At 37.4% G+C, this 23,334-nt stretch overlaps 2 pseudogenes; both read left to right on the top strand.

Moving 5' to 3' along the window:
- Window positions 1-7,485: 7,485 nt before the first annotated feature.
- Window positions 7,486-8,917, top strand: LOC147618991 (18S ribosomal RNA; annotated as a pseudogene).
- Window positions 8,918-9,251: 334 nt separating this feature from the next.
- LOC147618990 (5.8S ribosomal RNA) lies at window positions 9,252-9,405 on the top strand (annotated as a pseudogene).
- The last annotated feature ends 13,929 nt before the right edge of the window (window positions 9,406-23,334 follow it).

The following is a 23,334-nucleotide window of genomic DNA, read 5'->3' as shown; positions in this document are numbered from 1 at the left end:
ATTTATACATCCATTTTCACATCCACATACACATCCATGCATACATCCATTTTCACATCCTTATTTATACATCCACATCCACATGCATACATTCATTTTCACATCCTTATTTATACATCCACATCCACATACATACATCCATACATACACATCCACATGCATACATTCACATCTACATGCATACATCCATACATCCACATACATATATCCATTTCCTCATTCCCATTCATATAACCCTATACGCCTTTTCATCTATTCTTTTTCATCACATCCATTCTCACCCTATCACAACCCATATTCATCTTATCTCATCACATACACTTCTTATCTCATCCCATACACATCTTATCACATCTTAACTCTTCTTATCACATCCTAACTTATCTCATATGCATCTTATCACATCTCATACACCCCTTATCACATCCTAACTCATCTTATCACATCCTAACTCATCTCATATACATCTTATCACATCGTAATTCATCTTATCACATCCTAACTCATCTCATATACATCTTATCCCATCACATACACTTCTTACCTCATCCCATACACATCTTAACTCATCTTTTATGCATACCTCTATGCACAAAATTCATTTATGCTAAAAGTAACACTTTTATAATAAAATTTCATCTTTTATGTATACCCTTATGCATAAAATTCAATTATGCTAAAAGTAACACTTTTATAATAAAATATTCATCTTTTATGCATACTTCTATGCATGAAATTCAATTATGCTAAAAGTAATAATTTTATAATAAAATATTTATCTTTTATGCATGCCTCTATGTACAAAACTCAATTATACTAAAAGTAATACTTTTATAATAAAATATTTATCTTTTATGCATGCCTCTATGCACAAAATTCAATTATACTAAAAGTAACACTTTTATAATAAAATATTCATCTTTTATGTATACCTCTTATGCATAAAATTTAATTATGCTAAAAGTAACACTTTTATAATAAAATATTCATCTTTTATGCATACCTCTATGCATGAATTTCAATTATGCTAAAAGTAACACTTTTATAATAAAATATTTATCTTTTATGCATAATATAAAAATTTAATTTTCCTATGATTACTATGAAATTCTTTCAATTAATCTAGGATGATAATTCCTAGAATATGGTAGGAAATCCTCTTTTCAAGCTTTGAATGAAATTATTTTGTGTAAATTTTTATAAAATTTTGCCATAGCTCCGCTACTATAACTGATAAATCTCAATTTTACAAGATAGGTTATCTTTAAGGGAATGATTAGAATGATCCCTAATTGGATCATTAACCCTTAATGGATTAATTCAAAAATACTCATAAACTAAAAGCATAGATAAAAAAAACTATTAATTTATTCTCAAGCATAGATTAATCTTGGATTAAGAAAAAGCTTTATGAAAAGCTTCATTTGGATTAAGAATGGGTCATGAGTATGACTATTTCTTAAGTGAGAGAGAGAAAAAACCATTAGAATTAAACATAAATGGAAATTTATGTAATTCTTTGCTATCATTAATCAATTAACTTTAATAGCATTCAAAAACCATACCAATTAAGCTTCTCAAGCTTGAGAGAGGTTGAGAAGAGAGAAACATTGAGAAATTATAGAAAAGATCAAAATTCACCATACTTACCTTACAATTTGCTTGATTCTTTATTCACGGTAGAGGTCCCCAACCAATCAATTGGTTTAGTATGTTGATGGAGCCACCAATGGGGATTGAAGAAAGAGAGAAGTGTCAAAAACTAGTGAATTATTAAAGAATTCACAGTTCTTGGCTTAGGTGGAGTAGAGTAACAAAGCATAAGACACTATATTTTTTTCAACAAGGGGAGGCTTCTATTTATAGGAAAAATTGAGCTCCTAACCAAACAAACTGATTCTAGAATTTTCCAAGTCAGTTTGGTTGAATTTGGACTAGATTTGGACCTAGTTTGGTTACTTTTTGATTCGGTTTGGTTCCATTTTGATTTGGTTTGGTTCAAGAGAGAGGAGAGATAAAAATATCACATTATTTTTTAGTTTAAAACTCATTGAAGCATGTGAAATATGCACCTCCTTTAAAGAACTCCCCTTCCTTACATATGTGTCAAAATGGAATGATTATACCCAAAATATCTCATATTTTTAATATTGCTCATAGTTTTTTACTAATAAACCTTATACATTTTCAACTCTTCATCTTATGTGAGCATTTACTCATTTTTGGATACTCAATTTATCTCATTTTTTTGATATTACTCATAGTTTTTTACTAATAAACCTTATACATATTCAACTCTTCATCTTATGTGAGCATTTACTCATTTTTGGATACTCAATTTATCTCATTTTTTGATATTACTCATAGTTTTTTACTAGTAAACCTTGTACATATTCAACTCTTCATCTTATGTGAGCATTTACTCATTTTTGGATATCTTCTTTTACAAATTGGATTTATCTCCTCTCTACACATGGATTGATGCTATTGGCCCATAGGAACCTTAATTGGACCATAATCCAAAAATTTCTTAAAATCTAGACCCTTAGGCTAAGGTCCTTTATACCCATTTTCAATTAATTCCAATTGCACATTGGAAAGTTCTTTTTGAATTTCTGTTTTAGGGGAACTTATTTTAATAAGATGAGATAATTTTCTATCCAAAAATATTAAAAATCTAAATATTCTCTCTCTAGAATATTTTCTCTCTCTAGGTTAAAACAGTTAGAAACAAGTCTTTTATATTTCTGAAGAGGGATTGATTACAGGGGAAGATGTTGGACATTTTGAGAGGTTGGGGAGGAATCTTACACCGTGGTTGATGGTTGAGGCCAAGGTGGTGGCCGACAAGGAAATCAAAATTTTGAACAACAACAGTCCAATGATTCACAAACAGTAATCATACACAGGTGGAAGAGGCCAGTCTAGAGGTAGGGGGGGCCAAAGAGGCCGAGGTGGTTGGTAAAAAAATCAAAATGCAAATAACATAGAGTGCTATTCATTAGGGGAAGGTTGAGGTCTATAGGGGCCCTTTAAGCTGCCTTATTATGATTTTAATGACTTTTTGTTAAAATGTTAAGTTTCTTTGACTTTAGATACCTTCTCATTCTTCAAATGGCTAGAAGTTTGAATTTCAAAGTTTCCCGCCAAAATTGAATTTAAAATTGAGTGGGCAAAACCATATCATGTGACATATCTATGGAGAGAGCTCAGCGGCGAGTAGATTCTGGATCTCTAATCTCCGACAAATTTTGAGCTCATATGTAGAAGTTATGGATGTCCGAAAATTCAAAAACTTTTCCTCCCACTTTTTGGGAATGAAAAGTACAAAAAGGCATCTTTTAGAGAATTGACCACCTTTAATCACCCAACATTTTTCTATACATGACATCACATGATTGGCCCTTTTCCTTAATAACCTTTTAATCACATGGCATCTTAAAGGGCCCCTATAGACCTCAACCTTCCCCTAATGACTATGGAAAACTAGAACACATGGTAAAGGACTGCTACAAAAAGCATAATGACATTAAAAGTGGGAAGTTGCAGCAAGGCAACTATGCATCATCTAGCAACCATGGAGGTGATGACAGAAGTGAGCACTGGTTTGTGATGTGGCACATGCTTAGTTCCATAATAGGGGATGTGTCAGGATCTCAAGATATATGGTATGGGAATTCTGGCGCCTCTAACTACATGACCAGTCATGTTGAGTGGTTTAGAGATGTGCAAAAAATGAAAAAACTAGGTTATGTAGAAACAGGTGATGATACTGTGCATCCCATTGCGCATATTGGTAAAGTGCCATTGTCTATGGAAGATGGTAAAATGAAGTACTTGGATGATATACTTCATGTTTCGAATATTACAAAGAACCTAGTTTCTGTTGGTGGGGCAAGGTCTGCAAGTGAGGTTTAATCCTCAAGGATGTTTTGTGAAAGACTTCAAAAATAAGTGTCACTTGGTTGCAAAGGGTAACAGAAATGGCAGGATGTTTACTTTGGATGTGAACATGCATGAGATAAAGGTAGCCATGTTTGCACATAAAACATGTGTCATTGCAGATATTGACATATGGCACAAGCGCATTGGTCATGTGAATGTACAATGACTGAAGTCTATATGCAGGCCCAAAATATTGTTGTAGGTTTGCCAAAGTTTAAGGTTGACAGTATGCATAAGTTATGTGAAGCATGCCAACTTGGTAAGTAGGCCAAGCATGTCAGTGCAATGCCATTGGATGTCATACATTGAGATGTATGGGGACTAACCAAGACTACAACAATTGCAAGTTGTAGGTACTATGTTACATTCATTGATGACCACACTAGGAAAGTGTGGGTTTATTTCATATAAAGGAGAAAAGAGGTATTTTCTCACTTTTAGAGATTTAAAGCCTTGGTTGAGAAGGAAAAAGGCATGCAAATAAGATGCCTAATATCAGATGGTGGGGGAGAATATTTCTCCAATGAGTTCAACGATTTCCTGAGAAAGCAAGGAATCAAGAAGCAGTTTACGTACACATACACTCTGCAACAGAATGGTGTTGCAGAAAGGAAGAACATGCACATTGCAGAAGTGACACGTGCCTTGATGGCTGAAAAGAATATGCCACATTACTTTTGGACAGAAGCACTAGCATTTGTTGTGTACATTATGAACAAGACACTCACTGTAGCTGTTCATGGTATGACTCCTAAATAGAAGTTTACAGGCATAAGACTGGATGTGTCTCACTTGAAAGTGTTAAGGTGTATTGCATATGTACATGTTCCTGATGAAGTGAGAACAAAGTTGGATCCAAAGGCAGAGAAATGCATCTTCATTGGTTATGCTATGGAGAAAAAAGGTTATAGATGCTATAACCCTACCACTCGTGAGATGCGAGTAAGCAGAGATGCTATCTTGGATGAGACAAGTAGCTGATGAGACGAGTAGTTGGTATGCATCAGTAAGTGAAGGAAACAGAAGATGTAGAGGTAAGAAGTGCTGATGTTGCACCACATGTAGAGCAGCAATCACAGGTGCTGAGTGGACTTGGGGAAGTGGACTTGGGGAGTCCTCGAGTAGTGGATCCAATGCTATCCCATGGTCAGGCAGGTTGAGGAATGATGCAGGTACACATGTATCATGGAAAGGGAAGGAAATGGTAGGTCAACCTTTTGATCTTTCATCAGTAGGTCACTCATATGTGGATGGTGACTCTAGTGGCTCTAAGTAGAGCCTTGATGAGGAGATTAGCGTTCCATCTGTAGTTACTCCTGGTGTAAGGAGAACCAGGGCTGTTTTGAGGACACCTAGTAGTGATCCATGTGTACGCAGGTCTACGAGGGTTAGATACCCTATTGACAAGTTGAGATATGATGGATATACAGCCCATCATTATGGTAAAAGCATAATGATGGATATACAGTCCATCATTATGCTTACATGGTAAAAGCAGTACAGGAGGTTGAGCCCACTTGCTTTGAGCAGGCAATTAGAAATAAGAAATGGGAAGATGCCATGGATGAGGAGATGGCAACATTGGATGCAAATGCAACATGGGAGTTAGTGCCTTTGCCTAAGGAAAATAAGGCAATTGGATGTAAGTGGGTGTATAAAGTCAAGTACAATGTTGATGGTTCAATGAGCAGGTACAAGGCAAGATTGGTTGCCAAGGGCTATGCGCAGACTTATGGCATAGACTATGAGGAGACATTCAACCTGGTTGCAAGAATGGCAACCGTGAGAGCTGTCATTGCTATGGCTGTTGCTATGGCTGCAGTGAAGGGTTGGTCTTTACATCAAATGGATGTAAAGAATGCTTTCTTGCATGGTGATTTGCAAGAAGAAGTGTACATGATGCAGCTACTAGGTTATGAGAGTGATGCACATCCAGATTTTGTGTGCAGGTTACGCAAAGCCATGTATGGCTTGAAGCAGGCACCCAGAGCATGATCAAACAAGATCGGGGAGTATCTTGTTACCATTGGATTTCAGATATCGAATGCAAATTTTTAACTATATGTGAAAAAGACAAACAGAGGGATCATGCTATTAGTCATCTAGGTGGATGACTTGATTATCATTGGTGATAGTGATGCAGACATACATGATGTCAAGATGCTTTTGAAGTAGAAGTTTGAGATGAAGGATTTGGGTGAGTTGCGGTATTTCTTGGGCATAGAGGTGGTGAGATCACCTTATGGCATTTTGCTATTGCAGAGGCAGTATGGCAGTATGGCCTGGACATGTTGTCCAAGTATGGTATGATAGGTTGTAGGCCTATTTCAGTGCCATTGGAGCAGAACACAAAGCTTTTCGAAGATACAGGTGAGCTTTTGGAGGACCCCACTACATACATACAAGCGCAGTGGGTAGTTTGACCTACATGACCATTACAAGGCCAGACTTGAGCTATGGTGTTGGACTTGTCAGTCAGTTTATGCAGGCCCCTAGGAAGCCACACTTGGATGTGGCTAGATAGATCCTTACGTACATAAAGTCCACAATTGATTACGAACTTTTCTATGAGGCTGGTACATAGATATAGTTGCATGGGTACACAGATGCTGATTGGGCTGGTAGTATTATAGATAGGAGATCTACCAGTGGTTTTATGTTCTCATTTGGGAGTGATGCTGTGAGTTGGAGCAGTAAGAAGCAGCCAACAGTTGCCTTGTTGAGTACAAAGGCAGAGTAGAGGGGTGCTGCTATGGCAACTTGTGAGGTAGCTTGGTTTCAGAAGCTACTATGTGACATGGGAGAGCCCGTGAGATAGGGCACTTGTCATATATTGTGACAACGTGAGCAACATACAGTTGGCCAGTAACCTAGTATATCATGCTAGAATGAAGCACATTGAGGTGCATTATCACTTTGTGAGGGAGAAGGTTCTAGCAAGAGATGTAGATCTGGTATATGTCAGTAGCATAGAGAGGATCAGGTGGCTCTGACATCTTCACAAAGGCATTGGGCACAGAGAAGCTCCACAAGTTTAGGAGCTTATTTGGAGTGCAATGTGTGGAGTTAAGCTTGAGGGGGAGTGTTAAGATATCGAGCTCAACTAGTGCTATGGCAGACATTGATGACCCACCTGGGTGATAGCTTTCGCATCTACACCACTGGCATGGTTGGTGAGATTATGGGTGATACGCGGCCAGTGGGAGGACAAGCTATGTGACAGCCATTTTGGATTACTAAAGACTGGCATAGTTATAGAGCCATCTCATTTAGTCAGGTTCACATTATGGACCGACTCTTGTATGTTGTAGTAGTTAAGTACTAACCCATATAGTGTGTACTCTTCAACCCCACACATTGGCCTTACAACTGGTGCTCGGTCGTGCCGAATATGCATGTCATCGTGTCAGTGCTCGTAACCGATGTGTCCCTCCTCTCCCATCCCTTTTTCTTCGAGTGCTTTGGGGGGTTCTCTGCCCCCATGGCCACACCGAGACGAGCATCCACAGTCGGAGCACACGGCCTGTGTGTGAGGATAGCTACTTGGTTGATCCTACCACATTAGTCATATGCTTTTCTGAGATTAAGCCATGCATGTTGAAGTATAAAATCTCTTGTACTTTGAAACTGCAAATGGCTCATTAAATTAGTTATAGTTTCTTTGATGGTACCTTGATACTCGGATAACCGTAGTAATTCTAGAGCTAATACATGCACCAACAACTCTCGATTTTTGTAAGGGATGTATTTATTAGATAAAAGGCCAATGTGGGCTTGCCCAATAATGTGGTGTCACAGTTAAAAAGCTCATAGTTGGATCTTGGGGCAATGCGAGCGGTCTGCCTCTTGTGGTGTGCACTGGTCTCTCCACCCTCTTTTGTCCGACAGCAGAGCAGGGATGCGCTCCTATCCTTACCTAGTTGGAACGTTGATTAGACGATGCTACTTGGAAAAAATTAAAGTATTCAAAGCAAGCCTATGCTTTGAATACATTAGCATAGAATAACATGATAGGACTCTAGTCTTATTATGTTGGTCATCTCAGGATCGGAGTAATGATTAATAGGGAAAGTTTGGGGCATTCATATTTTAGTCAAAGGTGAAATTCTTGAATATATGAAAGACGAACTACTGCGAAAGCTTTTGCCAAGGATCTTTTCATCAATCACAAGAAAAAAAGTTGAGGGCTCAAAGACCATCAGATATTTCTCTAGTCTCCACCATAAACGAAGCTTGGCGGAGGTTACATTGATGACTCCTCTAGCACCTTATGAGAGAGATGAGAGCTCAAATTTTTTGGGTTCCGAGGGAAGTATGGTCATAAGGCTGACCAAAGGGCACCACCAGGAGTTAAGCCTTTCGTCCACCAAGAAGGGCACCACCAAGAGTGGAGCTTGTGGCTTAATTTGACTCAACAACGGGAAACTTACCAGGTCTAGACATAGTCTTTCTTGATTCTATGGGTGGTGGTGCATGGCCATTCTTAATTGATGGAGTTATTTCTAGTTAATTCTGTTAATAAACGAACAAGACCTCAACCTTCTAACTAATTACACAAAGGATCCTCTTCGTGGGCCAACTTCTTACAGGGACTATGGCCATCTAGGCCATGGAAGTTTGAGGCAATAATAGGTCTATGACGCCCTTAAACATTCTGGGTCGCACACGCTCTACATTTATGAATTCAATGAGTTTACCACACTTGCGCTGATAGACCTCGATAATCTTTTCAAATTTCATATGCATGGGGATAGATCATTGCAATTATTAATCTTCAACAAGGAATTCCTAGTAAGTGCAAGTCATTAGCTCATGTTGACTATGTACATGCCCTTTGTACACACCACCCATCGCTCCCACCGATTGAATGGTTTGATGAAGTTTTTGAATCATGGGGCGTTGCTAGTAACGTTGAGAGAAGTTCATTAAGCCTTATCATTTACATGAAGGAGAACCTACGGAAAGATCATTGACACATATTTGAGAGAACATTATAAATTGTGGATGTACCATAGGGGCCATGTTTGGAGGCATGGTCACCTATGCCTTGCCCCTTTTTGTGCCTAAGGCAAGATAGTGGGTAAGGTGCTGAGTTGGGGCCGCCCGCCATCAGTCATGCTGATGGGGTGCGGGGAGAGGGATGCCTCGCCCCACCCTTGTCATATGGATGTCCCGCCTTCCTCATGCCATTGGCAATGGGCCACTTGATAAACCTTTTGCACCCCCTTATAGAGAGCAAGGCATCCTAGTAATCGATTGCTATACTAAGACCCCTCCCTCCAAGAGAATCAACTCAAGTAGCAAATGACTCTCAGCCCATCAGATATCTTTACTCTTGCAATGATGAATAATGCAACAAAATGCAATATGTAGTGTGAATTGCCGAACTCTCTGAAATATCAAGTCTTTAAACGCAACTTGTGCATGTGGCTTGTCCAAGGGCATGCTTGCCGGATGACCCCCATGCCACGCCCCCAATCAGGAACTTGAACTTGAACTAGAAGCAAACACAATGGCTAATTCGGAATTCGAAGAAGAAATAGAAGAACAACTTTCAACACAACCACCTCCAATGCTTGAAATAGAAGAGGACGATACGGATGAACTACCTTCTACTCCTACAAACAAATGAGACTACACCCATTGACGAAGATGCAGATGGCAAGGTCCTTCTAGAAAAAGATATATTTGGAGCCATGGATCTAGCTAAGGATGAGAGAGTCGATGATGAGCTATAACATCTTGTTTCTTTTTTATTTGACAAGAAATAGTCTATTTTTGTCACAGTTGTCTTATTTGGGACTATTAATGCAAGCTCTGGTAGAAAATTGTCATAATTTCTTGTAAATATTGCTACATATATCCTTGTATTTGGGATCATTAGTGCAGGATATGGCAGAAAAATATTGTCATATTAATTTCTTATAAATATTATTACAGATCTTTGTATTTGTTTGAAAAGTAACTAAAAACTAGGTTGATACCGACTAACTAAAAACACTTGAACTTTTTTCATAAATCACACCAAACAAGAAAACAAAAGAATATGTTTTCGACGCTACTATCGACGTCATGCATGACCTGATTTTGATGCTTATTCAGATCTAATCATAAGCGGTTATTTTGACTGTCATTTTAATGATGGGAGTATCATCCAAGACTAAAGATCTTGTAATAGTGTTTTAATTTGAAAGGAAAGAGCTCAAGCTCAAGAAAAGGAGGATCAAAAGTTTGAGATGGTAGGGTTTTTCTAATTGAACAATTTGAATTGATTTTATTAACTTTTCAACTATAAAATTAAAATTACAAGTAATGAAGGCATCTAAAGTCACAACTAGGAGCACTTGGGTGTTAGACACAAGGGTCATGATCCCCAAGATCATGGTCGTGCAAGAAGGAGTCGCTCCCCATGCCCTGGCCCACCTCTAACCCCATTTGTTTGAGGGGGCCACCTCAACGTCATGCTTCTGTGTGGTGTCTCGCTTTGTGCCATTTTGTAGAGCATTTTTGGCCCGTGTGCCTCCATGTGGCATCACATGCCTTCGTGTGATGAGTTGTTACTTTGTACACAACCTTGCACATTGGCCTTACAACTTGTCCTCGATCGTCGTGCTGCATATGCATGTCGTTTGTGTCAGTGCCTAATCGATGTGTCCCTCCTCTTCTGTCCCTTTATCTTCAAGTTTAGAGAAGTTCAATGGTTGTTTTTAAGGATAGCTGATTCTGTGAAAAAGGCAATTTCATATTGGGTGTGTAAGTGGTGTGACTAGTTTAAGTTTGCATGAATATCCAGCTAGGGGGCCTAGGAACTCTTTTCCCTAGTACCCGGGACAAAACCTAACCAAATTCCTAATTGGATCCCATCACTACAGTGGTTGGGCGGTTGGTTAACCCATGGGACTAGATGGTGGGACTGATGGATCCCTAAATTGAGACTCAATTCTGTTATGGTACAATAGATGAAGTAAATCTCGGACAAAAATTGTTCTATGGAAAAGAATCAACGGCTGTGCCTCTCAATGGTGAAAAAAGCATTGGTCTCTATGATCCAAGTGTAATCTTTTCCCTCATCTGACTATAGGACTTATGGGTTCGTTCAGATCAGTTCAGTTAGTTAAGGCTTTTGACTACATTAGAGAAAAGTTAACCTAGAGGAATCGCCCATGCTTTTCGAGCAAGGGAAGTTTTTCCAGGTTGGTTTTGGAAGAACCGATGGATTAGTCTCTTGTCCGGATATCCGTGGGCGAGGCCCCAAGTGTGGGACCCTGCCCCCACGCAAGAAGTGCTACTTCTGCTAGCACCCCTGAATTTGTTGCACGGTGGGAACAGGGATCTCACATCTTAGGCACCTAGAAGTCCCATAAACCCCCATTTTTTCATTCAAAAATACTCAAAGGATGGGATATTTCATCTCTCATCTCTCCTCTTCCAAACTAGATCAAAAAGTGGGCATAACTAGTCTAAATCTTGTCCAAATTGGATCAAACTAAAGCTCAAAGCCTCTAGATCCCAATTGGGCTTGGTTGGTGGCTTCCCTCACCTATAAATACAACCCCATTCCTTTGTATTTTCATTCTAGTGTATTCTCATTTTGGTGTTAAGTTCATTTTAGTGTATTTCCTTCATCCCTCTTCCTTGCCTCTCCATTTTGAAGCTTTGGTGCTTCACTAAACCCTTCTATCTTGCCCTAATCCTCTCCATAGTGGCCATGGCTCTTTATCTTGAAGCCTAATCCTCTCCATAGTGGCCATGGCTCTCTTATCTTGAAGCCTAATCCTCTCCATGGTGGTCTAGCCTCTTCTCTTGAAGGTGAACCCTCTCTTGAAGGCAAACTTCTTCTCTTGAAGACCTCTTCTTCTCTTGAAGACCTCTTCTTCTCTTGAAGACTACCCTCTTCTCTTGGTGGACAAGCCTCTTCTCTTGAAGGTGAACCCTCTCCATGGTGGTCTAGCCTCTTCTCTTGAAGGTGAACCCTCTCTTGAAGGCAAGCTTCTTCTCTTGAAGACCTCTTCTTCTCTTGAAGACCTCTTCTTCTCTTGAAGACTACCCTCTTCTCTTGGTGGACAAGCCTCTTCCTTGAGGGCTACACATCTCCTTACAAGCTCAAGAACCAAGCCCACACCAAGGGTAAGCCTAAACAATGATGCTTATATTATCTTCTTCTCCTCTACATGCTTTGAAAGCATGAAGATGCTTGATTCTCTTCTTGAAGTCTTGTTTTATGGATTAAGTAGATGTTTAATCTCTTTCTTAAGTGTTGGGAGTTCTTCTTTTCTCTTCAATATGTTTTGAAAGCTCTCTAATCCATGGTTCTTCTCTTAAACCATGTGGAGTTGGCTTACATGCTAATCTTTCATGCCTATGGTCATGATTTATGATTAATACTCATGTTTAGAATGAAGATAATCTTCTTTTCGGTTATGCATCCATGAAGGATGAATCTCCTTCTTCTCTTCTCTTTCACATGCTTGGAAGCATGCTAATGTCATGGTTATCTCTTATATCATCCTTTCTAAATAAAGAAGATGATTATTTAGTGAAGATGTTAACCCTCTTGCTTAATACTTTATTTTAGGGTTTATATTTAGTAAGAAACTCGTGGAGGCTCACTTACTTACATACTTTGATATGACTATTTGATTCAATAACAAAATGCTATCTATTCTATCTATTAACTGAAGGTTCCAAGTGGTTGAAAAAGTAAACACGTGGTAAGAGGAAGAGCCATAATTTTGAAATTTCTAGAGGAGAAACTAACACTCTTGGGTTCACACCTGGGAAAGGTTTACTCTAGAATGTCAGCTTGCATGCAAAAAAATATGATTTTGGGAAAAAAAAGATTTCAGTGTCCTATTTTTGCGTTACGTAAAGGTTCACTGTATGCAAAAAAATATGATTTTGATGTCTTATATGTTTCCTAGTTGGGCAAGCATGATAGAGAGAGAGAGAGAGAGAGAGAGAGAGAGAGAGAGAGAGAGAGAGAGAGAGAGATTGTGTTTAATCTAATGGTCTTCTAACAACAGCCCACTTTCTATGCCATTACATTCAAATGGCAAGGTGAGTGCAGTTTTGCGGCTGCAATTGAGGGCAATTGCAAACTCAAGCAAGAGGGATGTCATGAGAATATATTTTAAGTCCTCTTTAAGAAAATAATTTTCCCCTCTTGAGTAATTTGGGGATGCCTAGGTTACTCTTGCTTCATGCCGGCTAGGTTAATATCGTGGGTGACACCACTATAAATATTAATACGTGCGGTATATGACGTATGCTTGGGGCCGTCTATGATTATTTCAGTTAGGTTTGTATGGCCGGGTGATTCCTGGGGTACTTACGCCATGAGTTGGTGATGGTTTGTGCCTGTTTAATATTTGTGGGATTAATTTAATTATTAATTGGGCTTATATTTTCAGGTGATGAAGATTACGAGGATTGATGAATAATGTTGAGGAGAATGTTTCTTATGCGCATCATATTTATTTTTACAAGTGTAGCTTGTAACCTTAGTAGTTGATTTTTCCATTTTGATACATTGGGAAAAATACATTTATAATGTTAAATTTATTAAAGCCTAAAGGCTTTACCCTAGCCCTAATTTTTGGGACACTCTATTTTTGTTGTGGAAGAGTGTCGTGCTCTCTAAAAGCACACTTTGTATATTTTTGGGGGCTATGGCCTATTTTTGGTTGAAAGCTAATAAAAAAATACTCTTGTGTGGGGGAAGGCCACGCACAAGGGGGGGGGAAGATTGCACCCAACATGTTTGTCTTGGAGCTAAGTATTATGTTTGCTATGCTTTTGTTCAATTTATTTGATTTTGTTGAAACCTGCAAAGCATGTGTTTTCATGGTTGAATTTATGTGTTGAATTTCTCAAGTGTTCCACAAGCTATCCATTTAAATGGTGAGCTTCCGGTATGGTGGATGAGGGACCAAGGAAGCGGCCTATGAGTGAAGCGCTAGGTGATCCTAGAGGGTGCTGACCATACGGTGCTCGGGCTCTGGGTCACCGAAGATACCCACAAGTACGTCGGCGGGGGAGGAAGATATTGAATAAGGAGTAAGAGTTGTTTTCTGAATTCGGACATGGATCTGGTTGATTGACCTTGCTGGTCCTCAACAGATGAGTCCATGGCTCTTTTATATATGGATCCATTGGTTGATCTTGCTGATCTTCAACGGAGATTCCATTTTGATATGTGAATATATTACCGGTTACTATGAGCTAGGAACTATCAAAAAGGCCCCTGAGTGGACAGGTGGTGAGCGTTCTGGTTGCCAATGATGCCATAGGTACACGGATAAAGGAATGATTGCAAATAAGGATTTAACCAGAGATTTTGAGGATTATGATCAATGACACCATGGTTTCAATAGATACTACCAGCCCAATTTGCATCGGGGTATCCAAACATCTACAACTCTGTACTAGCCTCATAAAAGAGACCATATTCTACTTTAGACTTCACATATCCCAATGTGCGCCTCACACCATCCAAATGGGGCTTCCGAGGAACCTACATAAACTAACTCTGCAATCCAACTCTATAGTTCAAATCTAGCTTGGTGATCATCATGTAGAGCAAGCTACCCACTATCTTCCTATACATAGTGGGGTTCTCCAAAATCTTGAAAAGAACGAAGGATCTCATGATAAGCTCGAAAAAATTTCTCGGGCATCCATTTTGCATTTTCTTGATGAGGATGGTTTTTGAATGTCAAAAGATATTTGATGTATTGGTTCCGAGTTCTTGTTGTTGTCGTCTCTTGATCAATAATAGCATCAAGAACTAAGACTTCTTCCTCTCGTTCAACAAGAGGTGGTTCCTCATAAATTGGGTGAGAAGGAAGTGTTCCTTGAAAGCCCGTTGATTCTTTTCCATAGAACAATTTTTGTCCGGGATTTACTTCATCTATCGTACCATAACAGAATTGAATCTCAATTTAGGGATCCATCATTCCAGCCTAACCCCATCCAGTCCCATGGGTTAGCCAACCGCCCAACCACTGTAGTGATGGGATCCAATTAGGAATTTGGTTAGGTTTTGTCCCGGGTACCAGGGAAAAGAGCTCCCAGGCCTCTTTTGAAATAAAAATAAATTCCTTTATGCATCTTTCTATGCATAAAATCAAAATTAATGAGAATGACACTTTTGAAATATAAATAAATTCCTTTATGCATAAAATCAAAATTATTGAGAATAACTCTTTTGAATTGGAAATAAATTGCTTTATGCATCTTTCTATGCATAAAATCAAAATAAATGAGAATAACTCTTTTGAAATAAAAATAAATTCCTTTATGCATGTTTCTATGCATAAAATCAAAATTAATGAGAATAACACTTTTGAAATAAAAATAAATTCCTTTATGCATCTTTCTATGCATAAAATCAAAATTAATGAGAATAACTCTTTCGAAATAAAAATAAATTCCTTTATGCATCTTTCTATGCATTAAATCAAAATTAATGAGAATAACACTTTTGGAATAAAAATAAATTCTTTATGCATCTTTCTATGCATGAAATCAATATTAATGAGAATAACTCTTTTGAAATAAAAATAAATTCCTTTATGCATCTTTCTTTGCATAAAATCAAAATTAATGAGAATAACACTTTTGGAATAAAAATAAATTCTTTATGCATCTTTCTATGCATAAAATCAATTTTGATGAAAGTAATACTTTTATAATAAAAAAATTCTTTTATGCATCACTTTATGCATAAAAATCAATATTGGTGAAAGTAACACTTTTATAATAATAAAAATTCTTTTATGCATCACTTTATGCATAAAAATCAATATTGGTGAAAGTAACAGTTTTATAATAAAAATATGTCCAATATGCATCTTAAGATAAAACTTATTTCTACAAAATTTAAGAAAAATTTTACCATAACCTCCTTTGTATGGCTGACCATTTCTCAATTTTTACATTCTAAATCTACTTAGAATTTACCCCAAGATAAATTTAGCACTCTAATGTAATCAATTCTCATTTTTTTAAGAGAAAACAATACGAAAAGTTTACCTCTAGTTATTTGATTACACATATTGGATAAAGAAGGGTTGAATATAATGAAGAGAAGGGGGAAGCCTTTCCATCAAGGCATAACATCCAATTTCAATTTAAAAGAAGCAAGAAGTCATAAAACCATAGAATAGAATTAGAAAAAAGTAAAATTTCTAACTTACATGGAGTTTTGTGAGCTATCCTTTGGCTTGAGGGATTGAGGGTTCTACTCTTGCTTGGATCAAGAGTCCCACCAATTCTTTGTAGAGGAAATAGTCAAAAACAAGTGAATTATTAACGAATTCAATGTTTTTGGCTCTGGGGTGGAGTAGAGTAACAGTGCATAAAACACTATTAAGATTTTACAAAGGAGGAGGCTTCTATTTATAGAAAAAAGTTAGCCTCTAACCAAGCAAACTGATTCTAGAATTTCCAGATCAGTTTGGTCACTTTTTGACCATTTTTAGGTCACTTTAGCTTACTTTTTGGTTCTAGCTGAAACAGGAGGAAGGAGAGATGAAAATATCTCATTATTTGTGAGTTTAAAACTCATCCACACATGTGAATTAGGCGCCTCTTTTTGAGGGGAATTTTCCCACACTGAGGTGTCAAAAATGCATCATTTCCTCTAAATATCTCTTCTTTTTTAACTAATAACCTTGTTCTTAGTCAACTCTTCATCTTATGTGAGTATTTACTCATTTTTTGGGAGACTTTATTTATTTCTTTAATTTATCTCCTTCCTACATTTGGATTAATCTAATTGTCGCCTCAGAACCTTAATCTAAAATTTTCAGAAAATCTAGACTCTTAGGCTAAGGCCTTTTGAACAGATTATAATTTATTTCTAATGTACCTTCTGAAATCCTTTTTGAACTTCTGTTTCAGGGGAATTTATTTTAATAAGAAGAGATATTTTTCCATCCAAAAATATCTAAAAATTGAATAACCTCTCTCTAGAATATTTTCTCTCTCTAAGTCAAAATAGGTAGAAACAAGATCTGTTAATATTCTGACAAGGGGAATGATTACAGGGGGAGAGATTGCACATCTTGAGGAGCTAGGCGAGGAATCTTACATCCTACCCCTTTTAAAAAACGCGAGATGTCCTCATCTCGCAGGTGGAGTATGATCTCTTTCATCTTCATCTTCTTCTTCAATCACTTCCAGCGTTACTACCTTGGAAGTGGACGGCCGATTTGGGAACAACTCTCTTTGACTTCCCCTATTCTGAGGCAAAGGTCTTGCATTACTTTGGTTTGAAACTGTGGGCTAGATAGAGAGTCTACCTGTTTTTGTGGCGGATAGAAACCTGATTACTCGGGAAGGAAGGAGCTGGAGTCTGGAATCTTGATCCCTGATTTCCCTACCCTGAAAACCTTGATCCAAAAGGAGTTGGACAATCCATACTGCGATGTCCAAAAGGAGTTGGACAATCCATACTGCGATGTCCAAATCCTTGATAGTTGTAGCATCTCACTCCTTTATTCAAGGGTGGAACTTCTATAGTTGGATTCCAGGGGATTGAGTTTCGGGAAAAGGACATTTCTTCCATTCTGGAGCTTCCCATATCCTGGGCTTGACCCTCATATCTCTTAGCCGGTGGAAGGTTGGAATCACCTTCTGGAACTAAAAATTGAAAGGTGATGGTGTTGGCTTTGACATCAAAGGCCTCGGAGAAATCCTTCACCATCCACACTGCTTCGGCCATGGAAACTGGCTTGGCGTTCTTCACCAACATATTCAAAGGTTTTTTCAGTCCCCGAATGAACCTAGCCATCAACTGTTCTTCATTCAGTGGTGGTGGTGAGTATTTCAGGAGGAGAGAAAATGCTTGGTGATATACTTTAATAGTTCTGCTCCCCTGGTTTAACTCTAAGTTCTCGTTCATCTTTGTTTCCAAAAAGCCGGGAGGATAGAATCTCGTCCTTAGGTAAATTTTGAGATCATTCCATGTCTGGGTATTCCGATCCAGACGGTTTGTCTCGCAGTGGTTTCTCCATGCCACTCTGGGTATTTCTACTAACTTCAACCTTGCAAGAGCCATTTTGCTCTTCTCATTGTACCCGGTGACATCAAAGTACTCGTCCATTGCTTCGATCCACTTCTCCACAGCCTCTCCCAAGTTTTTCCCTTCACCCTTGAAAGGTCCAGGCTGCGAACTATGAAGAGTTTTATGAACATCCAAGTCGAGCTCTTTCTCATCGAGTTGAAGGTTATACTTTCTACCACGATGACCTGGATCCAAGTTCCTATCAATACGAAACATCTTGTTAAGTCCCTTTATTTATGATTCAATTCTGATTTTTGATTCATCTGATTTTGGGGTTCTTTAGATAGGTCGGCTCTCCACAGAATCGTGGGATAAAGATACTCCCATTATCAGATAACAATTCATTCAGAACATATCATTCATATCTTTAACACAATAATGGTCTATTAGACCAAAATTTCCATCTGAACAATACTCCATGGGGGATTTCAATTTTATAGATTTTTAATTTGCCATCCCTTAACTTGATCCACTGGGTAGAGTTAACAGTAGCAATCTGTCAGCACAATCATTAATCTCATAGTGATTTGATGAAGTCATTATCATCATTCTAGTTACGAACATCAACACAGGGACTCGTCCCATTCATCCTCATTATGGTTTTGCTCAGTTTATTGCTTGTCAACCAATAATTCAAGAGTCATCATTTTTTAATCAGAATCCAATTCCACTCATCAGTTCTCAACCAAAATTTTAAAATCATGTCAATCACATTCGAATTCATCATCTGGATATAGCATTTTAGCTTATAATTTCAAGATCTTAGATTTACTCGTATATATACTGCCCCAGTAAAGAGCTGCAGTTATACCCTCGGTATATACGGGTAGTCATGGTCCTTGGAACTATAAGGTAAATACGATCATGTCTAGGCCTCAAGCAAGTCAGAGATTCCATACAATTGCAGTACTTCCATCTGAAGACCCAATTATCAAATTAGGAATTTCATTCTGAATATCAATTTGTATGAGTTTCATCATACAAATTCTAACCTTTTATTGCTACTTCCTAAATTTGTGACATTCTTGGCTTCTCGGTTGATCCACTTTAGCCAAATCGTTTTGATACCAACTGTGAGATCCCTGTCCCCACTGCGCAACGAATTCAGGGGTGCTAGCAGCGGAAGTAGCACTTCTTGCGCGGGGCAGGGTCCCACACTATTTGAGGGAGGCCAGAAAAACTTCCCTTGCCCGGAAAGCACGGGCGATTCCTCCAGGAAAACTTTTTTCTAACGTACTCAAAAGCCTTAACTAACTGAACTCATCTAAACGAGCCCATAAGTCCCATAGTCAGATCAGGGAAAAGATTACACTTGGATCATAGATACCAACGCTTTTTTTCTCATTGAGAAGCACAGCCATTGATTCTTTTCCATAGAACAATTTTTATCCGAGATTTACTTCATCTATCGTACCATAACAGAATTGAGTCTCAATTTAGGGATCCATCAGTCCAGCCTATAGTCCCATGGGTTAGCCAACCGCCCAACCACTGTAGTGATGGGATCCAATTAGGAATTTGGTTAGGTTTTGTCTTGCGTACTAGGGAAAAGAGTTCCCAGGCCCCCTAGCTGGATATTCATGCAAACTTAAACTAGTCATACCACTTACACACCCAATATGAAATTGCCTTTTTCACAGAATTAGCTATCTTTAAAAATAATTATTTAATGAAACCATCATGTCACTGATCATAATCCTCAAACTCTCTGGTTAAATCCTTATTTCCAATCATTCCTTCATCGGTGTACCTATGGCATCATTGGCAACCAGAACTCTCACCACCTGTCCACTCAGGGGCCTTTTCGATAGTTCCTAGCTCATAGTAGTAACCGGCAATATATTCACATATCAAAATGAAATGTCCATTGAAGATTAGCAAGATCAACCAACTGATCTATATAAAAGAGCCATGGACTCATCCGTTGAGGACCAGCAAGGTCAATCAACCATATCCATGCCCAAATTCAGAAAACAACTCTTACTCCTTATTCAATATCTTCCCCGACGTACGTGTGGATATCTTCGGCGACCCGGAGCCCGAGCACCGTATGGTCAGCACACCCACTAGGATCCTTGGCAGGTCACCCTTCACTCATAGGCCGCTTCCTTGGTCCCTCATCCACCGTACCGGAAGCTCACCATATAAATCGAACCGAGGCTGGTCAAGACCTCGACTGACCTTGCTACACGAGACGTCCTCCGTTGACTCTCCGTCAGCTGTTTGCAACTTTATCAGCTAGGTCTCTCCATGACCTCATTCACAAAACGGTCAAAATGCTTCCCCAGCATTCTTGACATAAAACAGTCATTTAAAAATAGGTCATAAATACAATTTCCACATTAATCAACATTACTTAATCCACATTCATTTCATATAAATTCCCATTCTCATCCAATCACATCATTTTTCATCTCATCACTTCTTCCCTCAATTATCCTCATCAGATCTCATCCACTCGCATTTACCCATATCCACAGTCACATCACATTCATCACATCACATCTCATTCAGACCACATCACATTCACTCACATCACATCTCATTCAAACCACATCACATTCACTTACATCACATCTTATTCAGACCACATCACATTCATTCACAACACACCTCATTCAGACCACATCACATTCATTCACATCTATCCCGATTCACATGACATCACATCCATTCACATCCCATACCATTCATTCACATCCCTTATCATTCATATCTATCTAATTTACATCACATCTCATCGCCTCTATTCTCGTTCATATTCATCACATTCACATCCATATATATTCTTCCACATACATCCACATCCATACTTATCAAATACACATCCACATCTATCCTTTCACCTACATCTACATCCATCTTTTCACATACATACATCCACATCCATTCTTTCACATACATCCACATCCATTCTTTTCACATACATACATCCACTTCCATTCTTCACATACATCCACATCTATCCTGTCACATACATCCACATCCATCCTATATCCTTCATTTACATCCTGATTCATATGACATCTCATCACTTCTATTCACATCACATCTATCCATCCATTCATTCACATTTATCTAATTCACATCACATCTATGCATCCATTCATTCTTTTATAAAAATCAACTTCAGTGGGACTAACACTTTTATAAAATCCTTTTATACATCTATCTATGCATAAATTCAATTTTAAGGAAAATAACACTTTCGAAATAAAAATAAATCCTTTATGCATCTTTCTATGCATAAAATAAAATTTAATGAGAATGAATCTTTTGAAATAAAAATAAATTCCTTCATGCATCTTTCTATGCATAAAATCAAAATTAATGAGAATGACTCTTTTGAAATAAAAATAAATTCCTTCATGCATCTTTCTATGCATAAAATCAAAATTAATGAGAATGACTCTTTTGAAATAAAAATAAATTCCTTCATGCATCTTTCTATGCATAAAATCAAAATTAATGAGAATGACTCTTTTGAAATAAAAATAAATTCCTTCATGCATCTTTCTATGCATAAAATCAAAATTAATGAGAATGACACTTTTGAAATAAAAATAAATTTCTTTATGCATCTTTCTATGCATAAAATCAAAATTAATGAGAATAACACTTTTGAAATAAAAATAAATTTCTTTATGCATCTTTCTATGCATAAAATCTTTCGAAATAAAAATAAACAAAATTAATGAGAATAAATCTTTTGAAATAAAAATAAATTCCTTTATGCATCTTTCTATGCATAAAATTAAAATTAATGAGAATAACACTTTTGGAATAAAAATAAATTCTTTATGTATCTTTCTATGCATAAAATCAATATTAATGAGAATAACAACTCTTTTGAAATAAAAATAAATTTCTTTATGCATCTTTCTATGCATAAAATCAAAATTAATGAGAATAACACTTTTGAAATAAAAGTAAATTCTTTATGCATCTTTCTATGCATAAAATCAATTTTGATAAAAGTAATACTTTTATAATAAAAATTTCTTTTATGCATCACTTTATGCATAAAAATCAATATTGGTGAAACTAACACTTTTATAATAATAAAAATTCTTTTATGCATCACTTTATGCATAAAAATCAATATTGGTGAAAGTCACACTTTTATAATAAAAATATGTCCAATATGCATCTTAAGATAAAACTTATTTTCATAAAATTTAAGAAAATTTTACCATAACCTCCTTTGTATGGCTGACCATTTCTCAATTTTTACATTCTAAATCTACTTAGAATTTACCCCAAGATGAATTTAGCACTCTAATTTAATCAATTTCCATCTTTTTAAGAGAAAACAATACGGAAAGTTTACCTCTAGTTATTTGATTACACATCTTGGATAAAGAAGGGCTGAATTCAATGAAGAGAAGGGGGAAGCCTTTCCATCAAGGCATAACATCCAATTTCAATTTAAAAGAAGCAAGAAGTCATAAAACCATAGAATAGAATTAGAAAAAAGTAGAATTTCTAACTTACATGGAGTTTTGTGAGCTATCCTTTGGCTTGAGGGATTGAGTGTTCTACTCTTGCTTGGATCAAGAGTGGCCGCCAATTCTTTGTAGAGCAAATAGTCAAAAATAAGTGAATTATTAACGAATTGAATGTTTTTGGCTCTGGGGTGGAGTAGAGTAACAGTGCATAAAACACTATTAAGCTTTTACAAAGGGGAGGCTTCTATTTATAGGAAAAAGTGAGCCTCTAACAAGTAAACTGATGCTAGAGTTTTCCAGATCAGTTTGGTCACTTTTTGACCATTTTTAGGTCAGTTTAGCTTACTTTTTGGTTCTAGTTGAAACAGGAGAGAGGAGAGATAAAAATATCTCATTATTTATGAGTTTAAAACGCATCCACACATGTGAGTTAGGCGCCTCCTTCATGAGGGGAATTCCCCCACACTGAGGTGTCAAAAATGCATCATTTCCTCTAAATATCTCTTCTTTTTTAACTAAAAACCTTGTCCTTAGTCAACTCTTCATCTTATGTGAGTATTTACTTTGCTTTGTACCAACTAGCAAGTTCATCAAACACCACATCTCGTGAGATAACCACTTGCCTAGTTTGTGGATTGTAACATTTATATGCCTTGCGATCCTGTGCATATCCAACAAACACACACTTTTCTACCTTAGGATCTAACTTGACGAATCATAACTTGTAATGCCAATTCCTTCAACCTTCTTTTTCCCTTTATCCATAGCACTACTCCCAGTGCTTACTCTCTCATGTCTCAAGCGTCTTGACCATGGACGTATAGTGCTACTCTCAGACTCTGCTAGCCCAGACATAGAAATAGAACTTACTTG

Source organism: Cibotium barometz, chromosome 34, assembly GCF_041138505.1.
Source record: "Cibotium barometz isolate CiBa-2024 chromosome 34, ASM4113850v1, whole genome shotgun sequence".
Lineage (NCBI taxonomy): Eukaryota > Viridiplantae > Streptophyta > Polypodiopsida > Cyatheales > Cibotiaceae > Cibotium > Cibotium barometz.
Note: the sequence above shows the minus strand (reverse complement) of the source record. Positions and strands in the feature narration are given on the sequence as shown.